This window comes from Lepus europaeus, unplaced genomic scaffold, assembly GCF_033115175.1.
Source record: "Lepus europaeus isolate LE1 unplaced genomic scaffold, mLepTim1.pri SCAFFOLD_102, whole genome shotgun sequence".
NCBI classification, from domain to species: Eukaryota; Metazoa; Chordata; class Mammalia; order Lagomorpha; family Leporidae; genus Lepus; species Lepus europaeus.
The window spans coordinates 454,962-476,613 of record NW_026909020.1 but is presented as its reverse complement, the minus strand read 5'-3'; positions in this window follow the sequence as shown (position 1 = coordinate 476,613).

The following is a 21,652-nucleotide window of genomic DNA, read 5'->3' as shown; positions in this document are numbered from 1 at the left end:
GATATTTCCGGTTTCATCCAGGCATATCCGGACAAACTGGTGTGGAATTCGTATGAAATGGGCTGAGAAAATCACAGTAATAATGGTTTTGGAGAAAAGCAAAGTCTTTTCGTTAGACAATAGCATAAAATGCCATCTAGACAAAAAGAAATATCATGTTTGTTTGCCGCAGCTCCGCTAGCTTTCTCCCTAGAAAATACGAATGCGTAGAGCTGGTGTTCGCATGAAGAACCAATTAGTGTTTCTACGGTACAAAATTAAATGTTCCCTGATAAAAACATTCAAAACAATAAAGTCCATCGATAATATCCAGAAAACACAAACACAGAGGCTGTAGCAATATCTGGGATTGAGTTATCCATAACAAAACTGGATATTTCCGGTTTCATCCAGTCATATCCGGACAAAGTGGTGTGGAATTCGTATAAAATGGGCTGAGAAAATCACAGTAATAATGGTTTTGGAGAAAAGCAAAGTCTTTTCGTTAGGCAATAGCATAAAATGCCATCTAGACAAACAGAAATATCATGTTTGTTTGCCGCAGTTCCGCTAGCTTTCTCCCTAGAAAATAAGAATGTGTAGAGCTGGTGTCCCCATGATGAACCAATTAGTGCTTCTACGGTACAAAATTAAATGTTCCCTGATAAAAACATTCAAAACAATAAAGTCCATCGATAATATCCAGAAAACACAAACACAGAGGCTGTAGCAATATTTCAGATTGAGTTAGCCAAAGAAAAACCGGGTTTTTCTGGTTTCATCCAGTCATATCCGGACAAAGTAGTGTGGAATTCGTATGCAATGGACTGAAAAATCAGAGTAAAAATGGTTTTGGAAAAAAGCAAAGTCTTTTTATTAGGCAAGTGCATAAAATGTCATATGTACAAACAGAAATATCATGTTTGTTTGCAGCAGTTCCTCTAGCTTTCTCCCTAGAAAATAGGAATATGTAGAGCTGGTGACTCCATGTGGAACCAATTAGTGTTTCCCAGCACAAAATTAAATGTTCCCTGATAATAACGTTCAAAACTATAAAGTCCATGGAAAATATCCGAAAAACACAAACACAGAGGCTGAAGCAAAATCTGGGATTGAATTAGCCAGAACAAACCATGTATTTCCGGTTTCATCCAGTCATATTTGGACAAACTGGTGTGGAATTCATATGCAATGGACCGAGAAAATCACAATAAAAATTGTTTTGGAGAAAAGAAAAGTCTTTTTGTTAGGCATGTGCATTAATGTCATCGATACTAATAGAAATATCATGTTTGTTTGCCGCAGTTCCTCTAGCTTTCTCCCTAGAAAATACGAATGTGTAGCACTGGTGTCTCCATGTTGAACCAATTAGTCTTTCCAAGGACAAAATTAAATGTTCCCTGATAAAAAACATTCAAAACAATAAAGTCCGTGGATAATAGCAGGAATAAAGAAACACAGAGGCTGTAGCAATATCTGGGGTTGAGTTAGCAAAAACAAACCCGGATATTTCCAGTTTCATCCAGTCATATCAGGACATAGTTCTGTGGAATTCATATGCAATGGACCAAGATAATCACAGTAAAAATTATTTTGGAGTATAGCAAAGTCTTTTCGTTAGGCAAGTGCATCAAATGTCATCTATACAAACAGAAATATCATGTTTGTTTGAAGCAGTTCCTCTAGCTTTCTCCTTAGAAAATACGAATGTGTACAGCTGGTGTCCCCATGTGGAACCAATTAGTGTTTCAACGGTACAAAATTAAATATTCTCTGATAAAAACATTCAAAACAATAAAGTCCATCGATAATATCCAGAAAACACAAACACAGAGGCTTTCACAATATTTCGGATTCAGTTAGCCAAAGAAAAACCGGGTTTTTCTGGTTTCATCCATTCATATCCGGACAAAGTAGTGTGGAGTTCGTATGCAATGGACTGAAAAATCAGAGTAAAAATGGTTTTGGAGAAAAGCAAAGTCTTTTTATTAGGCAAGTGCATAAAATGTCATCTGTACAAACAGAAATATCATGTTTTTTTTGCAGCAGTTCCTCTAGCTTTCTCCCTAGAAAATACGAATGTGTAGAGCTGGTGTCTCCATGTGGAACCAATTAGTGTTTCCAAGCACAAAATTAAATGTTCCCTGATAATAACATTCAAAACTATAAAGTCCATGGAAAATATCCGAAAAACACAAACACAGAGGCTGTAGCAAAATCTGGGATTGAATTAGCCAGAACAAACCCGTGTATTTCCTGTTTCACCCACTTATATCTGGACAAAGTGGTGTGGAATTCGTATGCAATGGACCGAGAAAATCACAATAAAAATGATTTTGGAGAAAAGCAAAGTCTTTTCATTAGGCAAGTGCATAAATGTCATCGATACTAATAGAAATATCATGTTTGTTTGCCGCAGTTCCTCTAGCTTTCTCCCTAGAAAATACGAATGTGTAGCACTGGTGTCTCCATGTTTAACCAATTAGTCTTTCCAAGGACAAAATTAAATGTTCCCTTATAAAAAACATTCAAAACAATAAAGTCCGTGGATAATAGCAGGAATACACACACACAGAGGCTGTAGCAATATCTGGGATTGAGTTAGCCAAAACACAACGGGATATTTCTGGTTTCATCCAGTCATATCCGGACAAACTGGTGTGGAATTCGTATGCAATGGACCGAGAAAATCACAGTTAAAAATGATTTTGGAGAAAAGCAAAGTCTTTTCGTTAGGCAAGTGCATAAAATGTCATCTATACACATAGAAATATCATGTTTGTTTGCCGCAGTTCCTCTAGCTTTCTCCCTAGAAAATACGAATGTGTAGAGCTGGTGTCTCCATATGGAACCAATTAGTGTTTCCAAGCACAAAATTAAATGTTCCCCGATAAAAAAAAACATTCAAATCAATAAAGTCCGTGGATAATATCAGGAATATACACACACACAGGCTGTAGCAATATCTGTGATTGAGTTAACAAAAAAAAAAAACGGTTATTTTTGTTTTCATCCAGTTAATTCCAGATAAAGTGGTGTGGAATTCGTATGCAATGGACCGAGAAAATCACAGTAAAAATGGTTTTATAGAGAAGCAAAGTCTTTTCGTTAGGCAAGTGCATAAAATGCCATCTAGAAAAACAGAAATATCATGTTTGTTTGCCACAGTTCCTCTAGCTTTCTCATTAGAAAATACGAATGTGTAGAGCTGGTGTATCCATGTGGAACCAATTAGTGTTTCCAAGCACAAAATTAAATGTTTCCCGATAAAAAAAAATTCAAAACAATAAAGTCCATGTATAATATCAGGAAAACACAAACACAGAGGCTGTAGCAATATCTGGGATTGAGTCAGCAAAAACACAACCGGATATTTCTGGTTTCCTCCAGTCATATCCGGACAAAGTGGTGTGTAATTCGTATGCAATGGACCGAGAAAATCACAGTTAAAAATGATTTTGGAGAAAAGCAAAGTCTTTTCGTTAGGCAAGTGCATAAAATGTCATCTATACACATAGAAATATCATGTTTGTTTGCCGCAGTTCCTCTAGCTTTCTCCCTAGAAAATACGAATGTGTAGAGCTGGTGTCTCCATATGGAACCAATTAGTGTTTCCAAGCACAAAATTAAATGTTCCCCGATAAAAAAACATTCAAAACAATAAAGTCCATCGATAACATCCAGAAAACACAAACACAGAGGCTGTAGCAATATCTGGGATTGAGTTAGCCAAAACGAAACCGGATATTTCCGGTTTCATCCAGTCATATCCGGACAAACTGGTGTGGAATTCGTATGAAATGGGCTGAGAAAATCACAGTAATAATGGTTTTGGAGAAAAGCAAAGTCTTTTCGATAGGCAATAGCATAAAATGCCATCTAGACAAACAGAAATATCATGTTTGTTTGCCGCAGTTCCTCTAGCTTTCTCCTTAGAAAATAAGAATGTGTAGAGCTGGTGTCCCCATGTGGAACCAATTAGTGTTTCAACTGTACAAAATTAAATATTCCCTGATAAAAACATTCAAAACAATAAAGTCCATCGATAATTTCCAGAAAACACCAACACAGAGGCTTTCACAAAATTTGGATTGAGTTAGACAAAACACAACCGGATATTTCCGGTTTCATCCAGTCATATCCGGACAAATTGGTGTGGAATTCGTATGCAATGGACTGAGAAAATCACATTAAAATTTTTTTTTGAGAAAAGCAAAGTCTTTTCATTTGGGAAGTGCATAAAATGTCATCTATACAAACAGAAATATCATATTATTTGCCGCCGTTCCTCTAGATTTCTCCCTAGAAAATAGGAATGTAGCTGGTGTCATCATGAGGAACATTTTAGTGATTCCAAGCACAAAATTAAATGTTCCCTTAAAAAAAACATTCAAAACAACTTAATCCGTGGATAATATCAGGAATACACAAACACAGAGGCCGTAACAATATCTGGGATTGAGTTAGCCAAAACAAAACCAGATATTTCCGCTTTCATCGAGTCATATCCGGACAAAGCGGTGTGGAATTCATATGCAATGGACCGAGAAAATCACAGTAAAAATGGTTTTGGAGAAAAGCAGTCTTTTCGTTAGGCAAGTGCATAAAATGTCATCGATACTAACAGAAATATCATGTTTGTTTGCAGCAGTTACTCTAGCTTTCTGCTTAGAAAATACGAATCTGTAGCGCTGGTGTCTCCATTTTAACCAATTACTGTATACAAGCTCAAAACAAAATGTTACCCGATAAAAAATTTTCAAACAATAAAGTCCATTGAATATCCAGAAAAAAACAAACACAGAGGCTGTAGCAATATCTGGGATTGAGTTAGCCATAACAAAACCGGATATTTGCGTTTTCATCCAGTCATGTCCGGACAATCTGGTGTGGAATTCGTATGCAATGACCAAGAAAATCACAGTAAAAATGATTTTGGAGAAAAGCAAAGTCTTTTCGTTAGGCAAGTACATAAAATGTAACCTATACAAACCGAAATATCATGTTTGTTTGCCGCAGTTCCTCTAGTTTTCTCCCTAGAAAATACGAAAGTGCAGAGCTGGTGTCCACATGTGGAACCAATTAGTGTTTCAACCGTACAAAATTAAATGTTCCCTGATAAAATCATTCAAAACAATAAAGTCCATTGATAATATCCAGAAAACACAAAGACAGAGGCTTTCACAATATTTCGGATTGAGTCAGCCAAAACACAACCGGATATTTCTGGTTCATCTAGTCAGATCCGGACAAAGTGGTGTGGAATTCGTATGCAATGGACCGAGAAAATCACAGTAAAAATAGTTTTGGAAAAAGCAAAGTCTTTTCATTAGGCAAATGCATAAAATGTCATCTGTACAAACAGAAATATCATGTTTGTTTCTCGCAGTTCCTCTAGCTTTCTCCCCAGAAAATAAGAATGTGTAGAGCTGGTGTCCCCATGTGGAACCAATTACTGTATCCAAGCTCAAAACAAAATGTTCCCCGATAAAAAACTTTCAAAACAATAAAGTTCGTGGATAATATCAGGAATACACAAACAGAGAGGCTGTAGCAATATCTGGGATTGCGTTAGCCAAAACAAAACCGGATATTTCTGTTTTCATCCAGTCAAATCCAGACAAAGTGGTGTGGAATTCGTATGTAATGGACCGAGCAAATCACAGTAAAAATGGTTTTGGAGAAAAGCAAAGTCTTTTCGTTAGGCAAGTGCATAAAAGGTCATCTAGACAAACAGAAATATCATGTTTGTTTGCCGCAGTTCCTCTTGCTTTCTTCTTAGAAAATACGAATGTGTAGAGCTGGTGTCCCCATGATGAACCAATTAGTGCTTCTACGGTACATAATTAAAGGTTCCCTATTAAAAACATTCAAAACAATAAAGTGCCTCGATAATATCCAGAAAATACAAACACAGAGGCTTTCACAATATTGCGGATTGAGTTAGCCAAAACAAAACCGGATATTTCCGGTTTCATCCAGTCATATCCGGAGACAATGCTGTGGAATTCGTATGCAATGGACCGAGAGAATCACAGTAAAAATGGTTTTGGAGAAAAGCAAAGTCTTTTCGTCAGGCAATAGCATAAAATGCCATCTGGACAAACAGAAATATCATGTTTGTTTGCCGCAGTTCCTCTAGCTTTCTACCCAGAAAATAAGAATGTGTAGAGCTGGTGTCCCCATGTGGAACCAATTAGTGTTTCAACGGTACAAAATTAAATGTTCCCTGATAAAAACATTCAAAACAATAAAGTCCATCGATAATTTCCGGAAAACACCAACACAGAGGCTTTCACAATATTTCGGATTGAGTCTGACAAAACACAACCGGATATTTTTGGTGTCATCCAGTCATATCCATACAATCTGGTGTGGAAACGTATGCAATGGACCGAGAAAATCACAGTAAAAATGGTTTTGGAGAAAAGGAAAGTCTTTTCCTTAGGCAACTGCAAAAAATGTCAACTATACAAACAGAAATATCATGTTTGTTTGCCGCAGCTCCGCTAGCTTTCTCCCTAGAATACGAATGTGTACAGCTAGTGTTCCCATGATGAACCAATTAGTGTTTCAACCGTACAAAATTAAATGTTCCCTGATAAAAACATTGAAAGCAATAAAGTCCATCGATAATATCCAGAAAACACAAACATAGAGGCTTTCACAATATTTCGGATTGAGTTAGCCAAAACACAACCGGATATTTCTGGTTTCATCCAGTCATATCAAGACAAAGTTGTGTGGAATTCGTATGCAATGGACTGAGAAAATCACAGTAAAAATGGTTTTGGAGAAAAGCAAAGTCTTTTCATTAGGCAAGTGAATAAAATGTCATCTATACAAACAGAAATATCATGTTTGTTTGCCGCAGTTCCTCTACCTTTCTCCCTAGAAAATATGAATGTGTAGAGATTGTGTTTACATGTGGATCCAATTACTGTATCCAAGCTCAAAAAAAAAATGTTCCCCGATAAAAAACATTAAAAAAAATAAACTGCGTGGATAATATCAGGAATACACAAACACAGAGGCTGTAGCAATATCTGGGATTGAGTTAGCCAAAACGAAAACGGATATTTCTCTTTTCATCCAGTCAAATCCAGACAAAGTGGTATGGAATTCGTATAAAATGGACCGAGCAAATCACAGTAAAAATGATTTTGGAGAAAAGCAAAGTCTTTTCATTAGGCAACTACAAAAAATTGTCATCTATAAAAACAGAAATATCATGTTTGTTTGCCGCAGTTCCTCTAGCTTTCTCCCTAGAAAATACGAATGTGTACAGCTAGTGTTCCCATGATGAACCAATTAGTGTTTCAACGGTACAAAATTAAATGTTCCCTGATAAAAACATTGAAAGCAATAAAGTCCATCGATAATATCCAGAAAACACAAACATAGAGGCTTTCACAATATTTCGGATTGAGTTAGTCAAAACACAACCAGATATTTCTGGTTTCATCCAGTCATATCCGGACAAAGTGGGGTGGAATTCGTATGCAATGGACCGAGAAAATCACACTAAAAATTGCTTTGGAGAAAAGCAAAGTCTTTTCGTTAGGCAAGTGCATAAAATGTAACATATACAAACAGAAATATCATGTTTGTTTGCCGCAGTTCCTCTAGTTTTCTCCCTAGAAAATACGAATGTGTAGAGCTGGTGTCCCCATGATGAACCAATTAGTGTTTCTATGGTACAAAATTAAATGTTCCCTGATAAAAATATTCAAAACAATAAAGTCCATCGATAATTTCCAGAAAACACAAACACAGAAGATTTCACAATATTGCAGATTGAGTTAGCCAAAACACAACCGGATATTTCTGGTTGCATCCAGTCATATGCGGACAAAGTGGTGTGGAATGCGTATGCAATGGACCAAGAAAATCACAGTAAAAATGGTTTTGGAGAAAAGCAAAGTCTTTTCGTTAGGCAAGTGCATAAAAGGTCATCTAGACAAACAGAAATATCCTGTTTGTTTGCCGCAGTTCCTCTAGCTTTCTCCTTAGAAAATACGAATGTATAGAGCTTGTGTCTTCATGTGGAAAAAATTAGTGTTTCTAAGGACATAATTAAATGTTCCCTGATAAAAAACATTCAAAACAATAAAGTCCATCAATAATATCCAGAAAACACAAACACAGAGGCTTTCACAATATTTCGGATTGAGTTAGCCAAAACAAAACCGGATATTTCCTGTTTCTTCCAGTCATATCCGGAGACACTGCTGTAGAATTCGTATGCAATGGACCGAGAAAATCACAGTAAAAATGGTTTTGGAGAAAAGCAAAGTCTTTTCGTTAGGCAAGTGCATAAAAGGTCATCTAGACAAACAGAAATATCATGTTTGTTTGCCGCAGTTCCTCTAGCTTTCTCCTTAGAAAATACGAATGTGTAGAGCTTGTGTCTTCATGTGGAAAAAATTAGTGTTTCTAAGGACACAATTAAATGTTCCCTGATAAAAAACATTCAAAACAATAAAGTCCATCGATAATATCCAGAAAACACAAACACAGAGGCTTTCACAATATTTCGGATTGAGTTAGCCAAAACAAAACCGGATATTTCCTGTTTCTTCCAGTCATATCCGGAGACACTGCTGTAGAATTCGTATGCAATGGACCGAGAAAATCACAGTAAAATTGGTTTTGGAGAAAAGCAAAGTCTTTTCGTTAGGCAAGTGCATAAAATGTAACCTATATAAACAGAAATATCATGTTTGTTTGCCGCAGTTCCTCTAGTTTTCTCCCTAGAAAATACGAATGTGTAGAGCTGGTGTCCACATGATGAACCAGTTAGTGTTTCTATGGTACAAAATTAAATGTTCCCCAATAAAAATACATTCAAAACAATAAAGTCCATCGATAATATCCAGAAAAAACAAACACAGAAACTTTCACAATATTTCGGATTGAGTTAGCCAAAACACAACCGGATATTTCTGGTTTCATCCAGTCAGATCCGGACAAAGTGGTGTGGAATTCGTATGCAATGGACCGAGAAAATCACAGTAAAAATGGTTTTAAAGAATAGCAAAGTCTTTTCATTAGGCAAATGCATAAAATGTCATCTGTACAAACAGAAATATCCTGTTTGTTTCTCGCAGTTCCTCTAGCTTTCTCCCTAGAAAATACGAATGTGTACAGCTAGTGTTCCCATGATGAACCAATTAGTGTTTCAACCGTACAAAATTAAATGTTCCCTGATAAAAACATTGAAAGCAATAAAGTCCATCGATAATATCCAGAAAACACAAACATAGAGGCTTTCACAATATTTCGGATTGAGTTAGTCAAAACACAACCAGATATTTCTGGTTTCATCCAGTCATATCCGGACAAAGTGGGGTGGAATTCGTATGCAATGGACCGAGAAAATCACAGTAAAATTGGTTTTGGAGAAAAGCAAAGTCTTTTCTTTCTGCAAGTGCATAAAATGTAACATATACAAACAGAAATATCATGTTTGTTTGCCACAGTTCCTCTAGCTTTCTCCCTAGAAAATACGAATGTGTACAGCTAGTGTTCCCATGATGAACCAATTAGTGTTTCAACCGTACAAAATTAAATGTTCCCTGATAAAAATATTCAAAACAATAAAGTCCATCGATAATTTCCAGAAAACACAAACACAGAAGATTTCACAATATTGCGGATTGAGTTAGCCAAAACACAACCGGATATTTCTGGTTTCATCCAGTCATATGCGGACAAAGTGGTGTGGAATGCGTATGCAATGGACCGAGAAAATCACAGTAAAAATGGTTTTGGAGAAAAGCAAAGTCTTTTCGTTAGGCAAGTGCATAAAAGGTCATCTAGACAAACAGAAATATCCTGTTTGTTTGCCGCAGTTCCTCTAGCTTTCTCCTTAGAAAATACGAATGTGTAGAGCTTGTGTCTTCATGTGGAAAAAATTAGTGTTTCTAAGGACACAATTAAATGTTCCCTGATAAAAAACATTCAAAACAATAAAGTCCATCGATAATATCCAGAAAACACAAACACAGAGGCTTTCACAATATTTCGGATTGAGTTAGCCAAAACAAAACCGGATATTTCCTGTTTCTTCCAGTCATATCCGGAGACACTGCTGTAGAATTCGTATGCAATGGACCGAGAAAATCACAGTAAAATTGGTTTTGGAGTAAAGCAAAGTCTTTTCGTTAGGCAAGTGCATAAAATGTAACCTATATAAACAGAAATATCATGTTTGTTTGCCGCAGTTCCTCTAGTTTTCTCCCTAGAAAATACGAATGTGTAGAGCTGGTGTCCACATGATGAACCAGTTAGTGTTTCTATGGTACAAAATTAAATGTTCCCCGATAAAAATACATTCAAAACAATAAAGTCCATCGATAATATCCAGAAAAAACAAACACAGAAACTTTCACAATATTTCGGATTGAGTTAGCCAAAACACAACCGGATATTTCTGGTTTCATCCAGTCAGATCCGGACAAAGTGGTGTGGAATTCGTATGCAATGGACCGAGAAAATCACAGTAAAAATGGTTTTGAAGAATAGCAAAGTCTTTTCATTAGGCAAATGCATAAAATGTCATCTGTACAAACAGAAATATCATGTTTGTTTCTCGCAGTTCCTCTAGCTTTCTCCCCAGAAAATAAGAATGTGTAGAGCTGGTGTCCCCATGTGGAACCAATTACTGTATCCAAGCTCAAAACAAAATGTTCCCCGATAAAAAACTTTCAAAACAATAAAGTTCGTGGATAATATCAGGAATACACAAACAGAGAGGCTGTAGCAATATCTGGGATTGAGTTAGCCAAAACAAAACCGGATATTTCTGTTTTCATCCAGTCAAATCCAGACAAAGTGGAATGGAATTCGTATAAAATGGACCGAGCAAATCACAGTAAAAATGGTTTTGGAGAAAAGCAAAGTCTTCGTTAGGCAACTACAAAAAATTGAATCTATAAAAACAGAAATATCATGTTTGTTTGCCGCAGTTCCTCTAGCTTTCTCCTTAGAAAATAAGAATGTGTAGAGCTTGTGTCCCCATGTGGAATCAATTAGTGTGTCAACGGTACAAAATTAAATATTCCCTGATAAAAACATTCAAAACAATAAAGTCCATCGATAATTTCCAGAAAACACCCACACAGAGGCTTTCACAATATTTCGGATTGAGTCTGACAAAACACAACCGGATATTTTTGATGTCATCCAGTCATATCCATACAATCTGGTGTGGAAACGTATGCAATTGACCAAGAAAATCACAGTAAAATGGTTTTGGAGAAAAGGAAAGTCTTTTCCTTAGGCAACTGCAAAAAATGTCATCTATACAAACAGAAATATCATGTTTGTTTGCCGCAGTTCCTCTAGCTTTCTCCCTAGAAAATACGAATGTGTACAGCTAGTGTTCCCATGATGAACCAATTAGTGTTTCAACCGTACAAAATTAAATGTTCCCTGATAAAAACATTGAAAGCAATAAAGTCCATCGATAATATCCAGAAAACACAAACATAGAGGCTTTCACAATATTTCGGATTGAGTTAGCCAAAACACAACCAGATATTTCTGGTTTCATCCAGTCATATCCGGACAAAGTGGGGTGGAATTTGTATGCAATGGACCAAGAAAATCACAGTAAAAATGGTTTTGGAGAAAGCAAAGTCCTTTCATTAGGCAAGTGAATAAAATGTCATCTATACAAACAGAAATATCATGTTTGTTTGCCGCAGTTCCTCTAGCTTTCTCCCTAGAAAATACGAATGTGTACAGCTAGTGTTCCCATTATTAAATAATTAGTGTTTCAACCGTACAAAATTAAATGTTCCCTGATGAAAACATTGAAAGCAATAAAGTCCATCGATGATATCCAGAAAACAAAAACATAGAGGCTTTCACAATATTTCGGATTGAGTTAGCCAAAACACAACCGGATATTTCTGGTTTCATCCAGTCATATCAAGACAAAGTGGTGTAGAATTCGTATGCAATGGACTGAGAAAATCACAGTAAAAATGGTTTTGGAGAAAAGCAAAGTCTTTTCATTAGGCAAGTGAATAAAATATCATCTATATAAACAGAAATATCATGTTTGTTTGCCGCAGTTCCTCTACCTTTCTCCCTAGAAAATACGAATGTGTAGAGATTGTGTCTACATGTGGATCCAATTACTGTATCCAAGCTCAAAAAAAAAGTTCCCCGATAAAAAACATTCAAAAAAATAAACTGCGTGGATAATATCAGGAATACACAAACACAGAGGCTGTAGCAATATCTGGGATTGAGTTAGCCAAAACGAAACCGGATATTTCTCTTTTCATCCAGTCAAATCCAGAAAAAGTGGTATGGAATTCGTATAAAATGGACCGAGCAAATCACAGTAAAAATGGTTTTGGAGAAAAGCAGTCTTTTCGTTAGGCAACTACAAAAAATTGTCATCTATAAAAACAGAAATATCATGTTTGTTTGCTGCAGTTCCTCTAGCTTTCTCCCTAGAAAATACGAATGTGTACAGCTAGTGTTCCCATGATGAACCAATTAGTGTTTCAACCGTACAAAATTAAATGTTCCCTGATAAAAACATTGAAAGCAATAAAGTCCATCGATAATATCCAGAAAACACAAACATAGAGGCTTTCACAATATTTCGGATTGAGTTAGTCAAAACACAACCAGATATTTCTGGTTTCATCCAGTCATATCCGGACAAAGTGGGGTGGAATTCGTATGCAATGGACCGAGAAAATCACAGTAAAATTGGTTTTGGAGAAAAGCAAAGTCTTTTCTTTTTGCAAGTGCATAAAATGTAACATATACAAACAGAAATATCATGTTTGTTTGCCACAGTTCCTCTAGTTTTCTCCCTAGAAAATACGAATGTGTAGAGCTGGTGTCCCCATGATGAACCAATTAGTGTTTCTATGGTACAAAATTAAATGTTCCCTGATAAAAATATTCAAAACAATAAAGTCCATCGATAATTTCCAGAAAACACAAACACAGAAGATTTCACAATATTGCGGATTGAGTTAGCCAAAACACAACCGGATATTTCTGGTTTCATCCAGTCATATGCGGACAAAGTGGTGTGGAATGCGTATGCAATGGACCAAGAAAATCACAGTAAAAATGGTTTTGGAGAAAAGCAAAGTCTTTTCGTTAGGCAAGTGCATAAAAGGTCATCTAGACAAACAGAAATATCCTGTTTGTTTGCCGCAGTTCCTCTAGCTTTCTCCTTAGAAAATACGAATGTGTAGAGCTTGTGTCTTCATGTGGAAAAAATTAGTGTTTCTAAGGACACAATTAAATGTTCCCTGATAAAAAACATTCAAAACAATAAAGTCCATCGATAATATCCAGAAAACACAAACACAGAGGCTTTCACAATATTTCGGATTGAGTTAGCCAAAACAAAACCGGATATTTCCTGTTTCTTCCAGTCATATCCGGAGACACTGCTGTAGAATTCGTATGCAATGGACCGAGAAAATCACAGTAAAATTGGTTTTGGAGAAAAGCAAAGTCTTTTCGTTAGGCAAGTGCATAAAATGTAACCTATATAAACAGAAATATCATGTTTGTTTGCCGCAGTTCCTCTAGTTTTCTCCCTAGAAAATACGAATGTGTAGAGCTGGTGTCCACATGATGAACCAGTTAGTGTTTCTATGGTACAAAATTAAATGTTCCCCGATAAAAATACATTCAAAACAATAAAGTCCATCGATAATATCCAGAAAAAACAAACACAGAAACTTTCACAATATTTCGGATTGAGTTAGCCAAAACACAACCGGATATTTCTGGTTTCATCCAGTCAGATCCGGACAAAGTGGTGTGGAATTCGTATGCAATGGACCGAGAAAATCACAGTAAAAATGGTTTTGAAGAATAGCAAAGTCTTTTCATTAGGCAAATGCATAAAATGTCATCTGTACAAACAGAAATATCATGTTTGTTTCTCGCAGTTCCTCTAGCTTTCTCCCCAGAAAATAAGAATGTGTAGAGCTGGTGTCCCCATGTGGAACCAATTACTGTATCCAAGCTCAAAACAAAATGTTCCCCGATAAAAAACTTTCAAAACAATAAAGTTCGTGGATAATATCAGGAATACACAAACAGAGAGGCTGTAGCAATATCTGGGATTGAGTTAGCCAAAACAAAACCGGATATTTCTGTTTTCATCCAGTCAAATCCAGACAAAGTGGTATGGAATTCGTATAAAATGGACCGAGCAAATCACAGTAAAAATGGTTTTGGAGAAAAGCAAAGTCTTTTCGTTAGGCAACTACAAAAAATTGAATCTATAAAAACAGAAATATCATGTTTGTTTGCCGCAGTTTCTCTAGCTTTCTCCTTAGAAAATAAGAATGTGTAGAGCTTGTGTCCCCATGTGGAACCAATTAGTGTTTCAACGGTACAATATTAAATGTTCCCTGATAAAAACATTCAAAACAATAAAGTCCATCGATAATTTCCAGAAAACACCCACACAGAGGCTTTCACAATATTTCGGATTGAGTCTGACAAAACACAACCGGATATTTTTGATGTCATCCAGTCATATCCATACAATCTGGTGTGGAAACGTATGCAATGGACCAAGAAAATCACAGTAAAATGGTTTTGGAGAAAAGGAAAGTCTTTTCCTTAGGCAACTGCAAAAAATGTCATCTATACAAACAGAAATATCATGTTTGTTTGCCGCAGTTCCTCTAGCTTTCTCCATAGAAAATACGAATGTGTACAGCTAGTGTTCCCATGATGAACCAATTAGTGTTTCAACCGTACAAAATTAAATGTTCCCTGATAAAAACATTGAAAGCAATAAAGTCCATCGATAATATCCAGAAAACACAAACATAGAGGCTTTCACAATATTTCGGATTGAGTTAGCCAAAACACAACCAGATATTTCTGGTTTCATCCAGTCATATCCGGACAAAGTGGGGTGGAATTTGTATGCAATGGACCAAGAAAATCACAGTAAAAATTGTTTTGGAGAAAGCAAAGTCTTTTCATTAGGCAAGTGAATAAAATGTCATCTATACAAACAGAAATATCATGTTTGTTTGCCGCAGTTCCTCTAGCTTTCTCCCTAGAAAATACGAATGTGTACAGCTAGTGTTCCCATTATTAAATAATTAGTGTTTCAACCGTACAAAATTAAATGTTCCCTGATAAAAACATTGAAAGCAATAAAGTCCATCGATGATATCCAGAAAACAAAAACATAGAGGCTTTCACAATATTTCGGATTGAGTTAGCCAAAACACAACCGGATATTTCTGGTTTCATCCAGTCATATCAAGACAAAGTGGTGTAGAATTCGTATGCAATGGACTGAGAAAATCACAGTAAAAATGGTTTTGGAGAAAAGCAAAGTCTTTTCATTAGGCAAGTGCATAAAAGGTCATCTAGACAAACAGAAATATCCTGTTTGTTTGCCGCAGTTCCTCTAGCTTTCTCCTTAGAAAATACGAATGTGTAGAGCTTGTGTCTTCATGTGGAAAAAATTAGTGTTTCTAAGGACACAATTAAATGTTCCCTGATAAAAAACATTCAAAACAATAAAGTCCATCGATAATATCCAGAAAACACAAACACAGAGGCTTTCACAATATTTCGGATTGAGTTAGCCAAAAAAACCGGATATTTCCTGTTTCTTCCAGTCATATCCGGAGACACTGCTGTAGAATTCGTATGCAATGGAAATTGGTTTTGGAGAAAAGCAAAGTCTTTTCGTTAGGCAAGTGCATAAAATGTAACCTATATAAACAGAAATATCATGTTTGTTTGCCGCAGTTCCTCTAGTTTTCTGCCTAGAAAATACGAATGTGTAGAGCTGGTGTCCACATGATGAACCAGTTAGTGTTTCTATGGTACAAAATTAAATGTTCCCCGATAAAAATACATTCTAAACAATAAAGTCCATCGATAATATCCAGAAAAAACAAACACAGAAACTTTCACAATATTTCGGATTGAGTTAGCCAAAACACAACCGGATATTTCTGGTTTCATCCAGTCAGATCCGGACAAAGTGGTGTGGAATTCGTATGCAATGGACCGAGAGAATCACAGTAAAAATGGTTTTGAAGAATAGCAAAGTCTTTTCATTAGGCAAATGCATAAAATGTCATCTGTACAAACAGAAATATCATGTTTGTTTCTCGCAGTTCCTCTAGCTTTCTCCCCAGAAAATAAGAATGTGTAGAGCTGGTGTCCCCATGTGGAACCAATTACTGTATCCAAGCTCAAAACAAAATGTTCCCTGATAAAAAACTTTCAAAACAATAAAGTTCGTGGATAATATCAGGAATACACAAACAGAGAGGCTGTAGCAATATCTAGGATTGAGTTAGCCAAAACAAAACCGGATATTTCTGTTTTCATCCAGTCAAATCCAGACAAAGTGGTGTGGAATTCGTATGTAATGGACCGAGCAAATCACAGTAAAAATGGTTTTGGAGAAAAGCAAAGTCTTTTCGTTAGGCAAGTGCATAAAAGGTCATCTAGACAAACAGAAATATCATGTTTGTTTGCCGCAGTTCCTCTTGCTTTCTTCTTAGAAAATACGAATGTGTAGAGCTGGTGTCCCCATGATGAACCAATTAGTGCTTCTACGGTACATAATTAAAGGTTCCCTATTAAAAACATTCAAAACAATAAAGTCCATCGATAGTATCCAGAAAACACAAACACAGAGGCTTTCACAATATTTCGGATTGAGTTAGCCAAAACAAAACCGGATATTTCCGGTTTCATCCAGTCATATCTGGAAATATGCTGTGGAATTCGTATGCAATGGACCGAGATAATCACAGTAAAAATGGTTTTGGAGAAAAGCAAAGTCTTTTCGTTATGCAAGTGCATAAAATGTAACATATACAAACCGAAATATCATGTTTGTTTGCCGCAGTTCCTCTAGCTTTCTCCCTAGAAAATACGAATGTGTAGAGCTGCTGTCTCCATATGGAACCAATTAGTGTTTCCAAGCACAAAATTAAATGTTCCCCGATAAAAAAACTTTCAAAACAATAAAGTCCATTGATAATATCAAGAAAACACAAACACAGAGGCTGTAACAATATCTGGGATTGAGTTAGCCAAAACAAAACTGGATATTTCCAGTTTCATCCAGTCATATCCGGACAAACTGGTGTGGAATTCGTATGAAATGGGCTGAGAAAATCACAGTAATAATGGTTTTGGAGAAAAGCAAAGTCTTTTTGTTAGGCAAGTGCATAAAATGCCATCTAGACAAACAGAAATATCATGTTTGTTTGCCGCAGTTCCTCTAGCTTTCTCCTTAGAAAATAAGAATGTGTAGAGCTGGTGTCCCCATGATGAACCAATTAGTGCTTCTACGGTACATAATTAAAGGTTCCCTATTAAAAACATTCAAAACAATAAAGTGCCTCGATAATATCCAGAAAATACAAACACAGAGGCTTTCACAATATTGCGGATTGAGTTAGCCAAAACAAAACCGGATATTTCCGGTTTCATCCAGTCATATCCGGAGACAATGCTGTGGAATTCGTATGCAATGGACCGAGAGAACCACAGTAAAAATGGTTTTGGAGAAAAGCAAAGTCTTTTCGTCAGGCAATAGCATAAAATGCCATCTGGACAAACAGAAATATCATGTTTGTTTGCCGCAGTTCCTCTAGCTTTCTACCCAGAAAATAAGAATGTGTAGAGCTGGTGTCCCCATGTGGAACCAATTAGTGTTTCAATGGTACAAAATTAAATGTTCCCTGATAAAAACATTCAAAACAATAAAGTCCATCGATAATTTCCGGAAAACACCAACACAGAGGCTTTCACAATATTTCGGATTGAGTCTGACAAAACACAACCGGATATTTTTGGTGTCATCCAGTCATATCCATACAATCTGGTGTGGAAACGTATGCAATGGACCGAGAAAATCACAGTAAAAATGGTTTTGGAGAAAAGGAAAGTCTTTTCCTTAGGCAACTGCAAAAAATGTCAACTATACAAACAGAAATATCATGTTTGTTTGCCGCAGCTCCGCTAGCTTTCTCCCTAGAAAATACGAATGTGTACAGCTAGTGTTCCCATGATGAACCAATTAGTGTTTCAACCGTACAAAATTAAATGTTCCCTGATAAAAACATTGAAAGCAATAAAGTCCATCGATAATATCCAGAAAACACAAACATAGAGGCTTTCACAATATTTCGGATTGAGTTAGCCAAAACACAACCAGATATTTCTGGTTTCATCCAGTCATATCCGGACAAAGTGGGGTGGAATTTGTATGCAATGGACCAAGAAAATCACAGTAAAAATGGTTTTGGAGAAAGCAAAGTCCTTTCATTAGGCAAGTGAATAAAATGTCATCTATACAAACAGAAATATCATGTTTGTTTGCCGCAGTTCCTCTAGCTTTCTCCCTAGAAAATACGAATGTGTACAGCTAGTGTTCCCATTATTAAATAATTAGTGTTTCAACCGTACAAAATTAAATGTTCCCTGATGAAAACATTGAAAGCAATAAAGTCCATCGATGATATCCAGAAAACAAAAACATAGAGGCTTTCACAATATTTCGGATTGAGTTAGCCAAAACACAACCGGATATTTCTGGTTTCATCCAGTCATATCAAGACAAAGTGGTGTAGAATTCGTATGCAATGGACTGAGAAAATCACAGTAAAAATGGTTTTGGAGAAAAGCAAAGTCTTTTCATTAGGCAAGTGAATAAAATATCATCTATACAAACAGAAATATCATGTTTGTTTGCCGCAGTTCCTCTACCTTTCTCCCTAGAAAATACGAATGTGTAGAGATTGTGTCTACATGTGGATCCAATTACTGTATCCAAGCTCAAAAAAAAAGTTCCCCGATAAAAAACATTCAAAAAAATAAACTGCGTGGATAATATCAGGAATACACAAACACAGAGGCTGTAGCAATATCTGGGATTGAGTTAGCCAAAACGAAACCGGATATTTCTCTTTTCATCCAGTCAAATCCAGAAAAAGTGGTATGGAATTCGTATAAAATGGACCGAGCAAATCACAGTAAAAATGGTTTTGGAGAAAAGCAGTCTTTTCGTTAGGCAACTACAAAAAATTGTCATCTATAAAAACAGAAATATCATGTTTGTTTGCTGCAGTTCCTCTAGCTTTCTCCCTAGAAAATACGAATGTGTACAGCTAGTGTTCCCATGATGAACCAATTAGTGTTTCAACCGTACAAAATTAAATGTTCCCTGATAAAAACATTGAAAGCAATAAAGTCCATCGATAATATCCAGAAAACACAAACATAGAGGCTTTCACAATATTTCGGATTGAGTTAGTCAAAACACAACCAGATATTTCTGGTTTCATCCAGTCATATCCGGACAAAGTGGGGTGGAATTCGTATGCAATGGACCGAGAAAATCACAGTAAAATTGGTTTTGGAGAAAAGCAAAGTCTTTTCTTTTTGCAAGTGCATAAAATGTAACATATACAAACAGAAATATCATGTTTGTTTGCCACAGTTCCTCTAGTTTTCTCCCTAGAAAATACGAATGTGTAGAGCTGGTGTCCCCATGATGAACCAATTAGTGTTTCTATGGTACAAAATTAAATGTTCCCTGATAAAAATATTCAAAACAATAAAGTCCATCGATAATTTCCAGAAAACACAAACACAGAAGATTTCACAATATTGCGGATTGAGTTAGCCAAAACACAACCGGATATTTCTGGTTTCATCCAGTCATATGCGGACAAAGTGGTGTGGAATGCGTATGCAATGGACCGAGAAAATCACAGTAAAAATGGTTTTGGAGAAAAGCAAAGTCTTTTCGTTAGGCAAGTGCATAAAAGGTCATCTAGACAAACAGAAATATCCTGTTTGTTTGCCGCAGTTCCTCTAGCTTTCTCCTTAGAAAATACGAATGTGTAGAGCTTGTGTCTTCATGTGGAAAAAATTAGTGTTTCTAAGGACACAATTAAATGTTCCCTGATAAAAAACATTCAAAACAATAAAGTCCATCGATAATATCCAGAAAACACAAACACAGAGGCTTTCACAATATTTCGGATTGAGTTAGCCAAAACAAAACCGGATATTTCCTGTTTCTTCCAGTCATATCCGGAGACACTGCTGTAGAATTCGTATGCAATGGACTGAGAAAATCACAGTAAAATTGGTTTTGGAGAAAAGCAAAGTCTTTTCGTTAGGCAAGTGCATAAAATGTAACCTATATAAACAGAAATATCATGTTTGTTTGCCGCAGTTCCTCTAGTTTTCTCCCTAGAAAATACGAATGTGTAGAGCTGGTGTCCACATGATGAACCAGTTAGTGTTTCTATGGTACAAAATTAAATGTTCCCCGATAAAAATACATTCAAAACAATAAAGTCCATCGATAATATCCAGAAAAAACAAACACAGAAACTTTCACAATATTTCGGATTGAGTTAGCCAAAACACAACCGGATATTTCTGGTTTCATCCAGTCAGATCCGGACAAAGTGGTGTGGAATTCGTATGCAATGGACCGAGAAAATCACAGTAAAAATGGTTTTGAAGAATAGCAAAGTCTTTTCATTAGGCAAATGCATAAAATGTCATCTGTACAAACAGAAATATCATGTTTGTTTCTCGCAGTTCCTCTAGCTTTCTCCCCAGAAAATAAGAATGTGTAGAGCTGGTGTCCCCATGTGGAACCAATTACTGTATCCAAGCTCAAAACAAAATGTTCCCCGATAAAAAACTTTCAAAACAATAAAGTTCGTGGATAATATCAGGAATACACAAACAGAGAGGCTGTAGCAATATCTGGGATTGAGTTAGCCAAAACAAAACCGGATATTTCTGTTTTCATCCAGTCAAATCCAGACAAAGTGGTATGGAATTCGTATAAAATGGACCGAGCAAATCACAGTAAAAATGGTTTTGGAGAAAAGCAAAGTCTTTTCGTTAGGCAACTACAAAAAATTGAATCTATAAAAACAGAAATATCATGTTTGTTTGCCGCAGTTCCTCTAGCTTTCTCCTTAGAAAATAAGAATGTGTAGAGCTTGTGTCCCCATGTGGAACCAATTAGTGTTTCAATGGTACAATATTAAATGTTCCCTGATAAAAACATTCAAAACAATAAAGTCCATCGATAATTTCCAGAAAACACCCACACAGAGGCTTTCACAATATTTCGGATTGAGTCTGACAAAACACAACCGGATATTTTTGATGTCATCCAGTCATATCCATACAATCTGGTGTGGAAACGTATGCAATGGACCAAGAAAATCACAGTAAAATGGTTTTGGAGAAAAGGAAAGTCTTTTCCTTAGGCAACTGCAAAAAATGTCATCTATACAAACAGAAATATCATGTTTGTTTGCCGCAGTTCCTCTAGCTTTCTCCATAGAAAATACGAATGTGTACAGCTAGTGTTCCCATGATGAACCAATTAGTGTTTCAACCGTACAAAATTAAATGTTCCCTGATAAAAACATTGAAAGCAATAAAGTCCATCGATAATATCCAGAAAACACAAACATAGAGGCTTTCACAATATTTCGGATTGAGTTAGCCAAAACACAACCAGATATTTCTGGTTTCATCCAGTCATATCCGGACAAAGTGGGGTGGAATTTGTATGCAATGGACCAAGAAAATCACAGTAAAAATTGTTTTGGAGAAAGCAAAGTCTTTTCATTAG